Here is a 6478-nt window from a genome sequence, read left to right on the forward strand (position 1 = left end):
TTTTTGTTGATGAGCAATTTTGACTATCTTAGAGGCAGAATTGGGTTCTTCTTCCTCAGAGAACTTGTAGCCTCGTGTCTTAGCTTTCCAACGAGACCAATCTCGCTTGAAACAGAGTTCTATGACTCTAGATATAGTTAAAAATCTGAGGAAAAGTCGGACAGTAACAATTTGAGGTTTAAATAGTAACAGTTCAAATATTAAGAAATGACTGAAACAAAGACTTATTGGTTCTTGATATGGTTATTATAAAACATATCCTTGAGTGAGGAAAATTTATGAGATAAACCTGTGATTTGCAGGAGGGACCACAGGCGTGGTGCAACAGCAGCAGCAGGGGAGTACAAGTAAAGCTTCTATTGCAGGTAGGTTAATCGCACTTATACTTTCTAGTTAAATTCCATGATTTAATATATTACCGATGTGAAATGTGAATTACTGAATATATGTGTATTCAAGGTGAAAGGTTGTTGTGTGAATTGCCAAGTGATGAAATTATCGCTGACAAAGAAAATATGAGAAGTGTGATTTGGGGCGTGAACTAGATACATTTAGTGTATGTTAGGGTCTCAAGTAAGGGGATTGCCATGTTTGGACTAGCATACATTTAGTGTATGTTAGGATCTCGGATAAGGGATCAAGCATGTATTGGCTAGAGCATATATTTAGTGTATGTTAGGATCCCGAGTAAGGGGTTCAACCATGTATCGACTAGCATACATTTAGTGTATGTTAGGATCCCAGATAAGGGGATCACCATGTATTGGCTAGTATATGTATGTTAGGATCCCAGGTAAGGGGATCACCATGCATCAAATCCTACGGGGTGATGATGATACCAGTGAAATTGGTATTGGTAATGTGTTAAGCATAAATAATCATGATTGATCTTATAAAATCTGGAAATGGAGGTTGATAATGGGAGGGGAAACGGTTTTTAATAATTGAACAAGAAAGAAATTCTAATGAAAGCCAGAAGGGAGAAGTAAACAAAATATGAATGGATGTTACCTTTTTTAAATTGTTAGATATTTGTGTTGTTATATTAATTGTAATATTCATGTTTCAATAATATGTATCTTGTTTCAGGACCATCGCATGCACGACAGGAGTTGATCCTAGCTTATGTTCACTTCTTGTAATCTAGGTTCTAGGGAGTATACCCTTGTATTTTGTAAACATGAAAATGTTTGTATAACTTAATTTGTATAATTAATTTTTAAATTTGATTAAATGAACTTAACTCTGTAGTTCATATATAACCACGTTCCATGTATGCGTATTTGTATTTTTATCCATCCATAATGATAATTGTTATATAATGTATATCATAAATATTGTGGTTGATATGTATGAAGATGTTTGTGGGATTGAGACCCAGGATGATCGGGTCGGGATTGAGTTAGGAGATGCGGGTTACTAGAAGTGTAAATAGGTTAAATGTCGATAATTTAGGACCTCCCAGTATAGGAGAGACTCCGTCGAAATTTTGGTAGACTTTAATACGAACACCATGAATAGATATAGAAAAAAAAAATTAACTACTCTGTTTTTTTTTGTTGATATGAGATTATTGTTTTTATCCCGAAATGGGGGATGTTACACTCACCCTCTTAGCCAAAACTCTAGGCACTTATTTCATGATTGCACAAAGAGTCAGGTGTGATAACATGATGACTCTACTAAGGAATTAAGGTTAAATCCCATGTTTTTCTTGTTAATATTATGTATATATATCATGTGCCTTTTCTGTACCATTTCTTAGTCTTTAGCATGTATTTGAAGTGTTGCCCCCTTTGCACACACCTACAATCCACATTAAAAGAAATTTTGAGTTGAACACACCTTGGACCCTTATCATAAGATTAAAAAGAGGAAGGTGACACTAGAAGGTGTTAAAGCTCGCACAACCAATTCTCAACTAAATGGGAAATTTGCTTCATATATAGGACTACAAAGGGAAACCTGGTAGCCTAAGTAAAGTTTCAAGTAACTTATTATGGGTGAACTTGAGCCCACAATAAGAGCCTATTATTGATGAAGAAGTTAGATTAGCTAGATTACCCATTCACATGAAACTAAAACCTATCATTAGGTTATCCCTTTAGGACATGGGGCATACAACCATGTTTTTGTTTTCTTCTTTTATGCAGTGTTAAAGTTGACAAAGACCATTTTTTATGTTTTCAAATAGGATAATGCCAGCTTCTAACAAGGCTAAAGTGTTAACGGTCCTTTGTGGATTTCCTAGTTGAAATGAGACACTACAACATCGTGAGGAGAATTGTCTAAACTTGGAAAATGCATTAACTTCAACACTTAATGTTACTAGGAAGACCAATGAAGTCACCAATCTAAGAGCTGTTTTGAGAGGTTAAGCATGAAAGACAAAATTTTATTTAGTGAATTAGGACGTTATAGCTAATCTGTTAAGGGTCCTTGTACAAGATGATGCTATCAAAACCATGGTTTTGTATTGGAAAATAAATTTGTGGTAATTTACATAGACCTAACTCCTATAATGGAGAAATATCAAGCCTTGCTAGAATTTCCAAAGTGACTATACTAAAACTATACATATATTCAAGTGATGAAACACCTCATCTCCTAGAAGTTCAATTAGGCTTGCAAGCTACTAAGTTGAAGGCTAACATTAGAGATAAAGTTAAGGGATGGGTTTGGTCACAATGGAAACCAATATTTTACACGCACGCGCACACATACACATACTCAAACTTAAAGTGCATGAGGATACTTGCTTTAAACATTTTTGGTTTGAACTTATTCTCAACTTTGAAACAAACAATGCCTTTTTTTTAATTTGAAACTCAAGTTGTTAATTCCATATTATTAGTTATTTCAAAAACCATTCAAAGCTTTAAACTACATCATAACAAATGAGACTGGTATGCTCAGATATTATACTCAGCTCTTACATATCTTGATCGTAAGCCATTTACAGCCCATAATGCTAGTATTTTCCCTATATAGGATATAAGAGAGGAATAACATCAATGACTTTCATTGTCATCAATGGACTGACATGACCTTTGAGAAATAAAAGACCACGTATCGTGAGTTGTAAATATTGGGTTAAAATTTCAGGTTAATCATAAAGTTCAAGAATATCTTGCAACACAGTCCAGTAAATGCAATATAAATTTTGTTATTTGTTGTCTTTTTTTATCTTGTAGACTTTCTATTTGATAAAGATTATTTTCCTAATAATACAAGGATATTTAACAGCTAATTTTGAGAGATTTCTTAATTATACAAGGACTCTTAATGGCATAAATAAAGGTTTCATTGTGTGGTAGGGATTATTTAATAAAATCCTAGCTACAAAAGAAAACCTTATAGGCAGCAATAAAGGGAAATCAACCTTATTATTATTTGTTTATTTTTTGCAAGGATTTTCTAACATAGTTTATTATGGGCAGCTACTTAAGAGAAACAAATCAGTAATTAAATTCAAAAGTTTTCATGCTTGGAGAGGACATTATTTGTTATTTGTTGTCTTTTGTCTATTTGAAGAAGATTCTTGTTATAATAGGAATCCAAAGTGTTATGTAGTTTTTGATTTAGGTTATTGATTTTTTTTATTTTTAATTTAGTCCTTACATTTTTTGTTTATTAAGATTTAAAGTTGATAATTTATTTTAATTTGCCTTTTATTTAGTTATCTTAGTATCAAAAAATACTCCAACATCAAGTTGGTACTCGATTTTATAAGATATTGTTAAATTCTTTATTTTTCTAAAGATTGAGAGTCAAGTAAAAGGATCCCTCCACACACCTGTATGATGACAAAGTGATGATATACATATTTAATGGTCATACTTCTAATAAATGACAGACTTATGGAACTACCATAATTTCTAGACATGAATCTCGGTGCACTAGATTACAAGATGGACAATTTCTTCTAGAAGACACGGGAATTCTGTATTTTATGGGAAGAAGTTTCTGATCCAGTTACATTTCTCTAGTAGTTGCAATATAACAGTAAAGACTCATTTGAAAATCTATGCTAGAGACGCTCCCTAATCTAGGTAGTTTTTTATAGGCAAAGTTAAGGGACCCTAAAACAAAAGCTCGTTAAGTGCATTGTTTGCTTGGATAGCAATACAAGAGATAAATTTGACTATTGACACTCATAAAAAAGAGAATAATCCTTCAGTCCAGAAATTTAAAATACTCATCACTCAATAATATATTATATAGTAGACAAACAACAAATGAATTAGATTATATATAAAAAATTTAGTAAATCACAATGAAAAACAAACTTACCAACACAATTAACTTTCGAACTGAAAGGGGCTCGGTGTATGGGGTTGCGCTATCCAAGTTTTGGATAAGGAAATCCTTACAGACCAAACACACACTCTCTTACCAATCCCGTAAAATACGCTTTTCAAGCACATAATAGCCAAGCCCCTCCCACTTTTCCCTAATGAATGCAGCAAGTCAACAAGTTGACCTACAAAATTTAAGATATTAATGATAATGTTTCCTTGTCGAGAAAAGAACACATAAGATAATCAGGAAACCCTCGTCTTTGAAGAAACCCAACTGCCATTATTACCCCAGTCCAAGTGAACCCTCAAACTTGGAACAAAAATAAGCAAACAAAAACAATATTACCAATGGGATACATGATATTCCTTAAAGTAGAACACCACCAGAAAAAAAAAAAAAAAAAAACAAATTAAACCAAACCATAAAGTTGAGCGACAAAAAAAAAATCCAGAAATGCTCTTAAACTACAGATAAAATAAAAGATTGGTAGCCATAGTGGATAACCAAAATCCACAAAGTAATGGCATAACTATACCTTTTCTAACTGGCAGCAGGGATCATGATTACTAGAGGCCTCCTGACAAGATTTATGAAGATCATGCTCTCGTGCAGTGACTTTTACACGTAAAGATGTGAGCTCCACCTAAATCGAGTTGAAAAGAAGAAGGATTAGAAATGTATTGTCAAAACATGTTGTGCTTCGAGGAAGTCATCCCACAAATTGTAGCGACAAAAACAAAAGCAATAATAAAATCTAACAAATTGCAGGAATTTTACAAACATGAACAATTTAAAACCAAATCACCGAACTGATACCTCTAAAGATGAGCAATCATCATTTTAGAAGTACTTTTGGGCCAGCTATCCTATGTAATGAATATATGTCATTCTAGACAAATTCAATTCAAGCATAACAAAAAATAATATTCATAACTATTTTCATGATATCATTTACAAGTCACTACAATCGCTTCTCATGGTTATGACAATAAACATTAAATGAATAGTAAGGGTTATTAAATACAATGATGGGTTTGTTTTGAGGGAAAAAAAGAAGAAGAAATATGAGTAACATATTTCCCTTTTTTTATTATGTAACAGGCATCATGTTACATAATATCCTGTTTTTATTTCTACCTCCTCATTTCTGCAAAAAAATAAACACATATAACATGGCGACAACATATTCATACCTTCATTTTCACAGTAACATATTTCCCTCCAGATTTGCTTCATGACGTCCACCACAGAAAGATTCTGACAACACCAGCATACATCTGCATTGATGTTAAAGTATCATAATAAACTAATCTGAACTCTTGCTTGAGCCAAATTTGAAGAAAAAAGACGTTGTAAATCATCATTTTCCTTTTGCAGCCTTCTGTCACTAGTAGCTTTGCTAGAAAATGGGTTGTCTGACCTTGTTTTTTGATAAAGGATGTTCAGCTGCTTTTCACGCTCCAGTATACTACAAGTTGCCAAAACCGTTTATGAAAGAAAGACACTGCACAAAGCAAAAGTCCTTCTACCAAATAAAAGTGTTATTTTGGCATAGAAAGAACCATCAAGATAAGAAAAGAAAATACAGCTCTTGAGATTTGAGAAAAGTCTCCAATTGAAAATCCCAAGCACTATAATTTTTGCTAATGAATATGACACAAACATTATTTGACTTCTCCATAAGGACTAAGACCGTATTGAGAGAGAAAAAAATGGCTGAGAGTTATTAGAAAACTATGACTGAGGGCTTTGATACCATGACAGAATGGTTAGAATTCAAAATGAATTAATTTTCAGCAGGTCACCATTACATATAGGGCCAGCTACTGGTTTATACAAGGAAACTAATTATACAGGGAAACCAGGCTAGCTGTTAGTTATAGAAGGAAACCAGAGTGATAACTAGAGTGATCTTAGGAAGCTATACATGGTAAGCTAAATCTCCTTTCCTATTTATGAGAGTATATATAGCCAGTATGGTAAGCTAATTATGGATTCTATTGGTAGTTAAGGCATCATAAACATGTATAAGGATCATCATGTAAAATAACATATAAGATTTTTATCGTAACTATACATAATTTTGCAGACCAAACCATCAATTTGTGGACACATCCAAATCTCGACAGATCACGGTTTAGGTAAATACTTAGGAGAATAAGAAGAATAATCAGCG

This window comes from Populus trichocarpa, chromosome 19 (genome assembly GCF_000002775.5).
Source record: "Populus trichocarpa isolate Nisqually-1 chromosome 19, P.trichocarpa_v4.1, whole genome shotgun sequence".
In the NCBI taxonomy this organism is placed as follows: Eukaryota; Viridiplantae; Streptophyta; class Magnoliopsida; order Malpighiales; family Salicaceae; genus Populus; species Populus trichocarpa.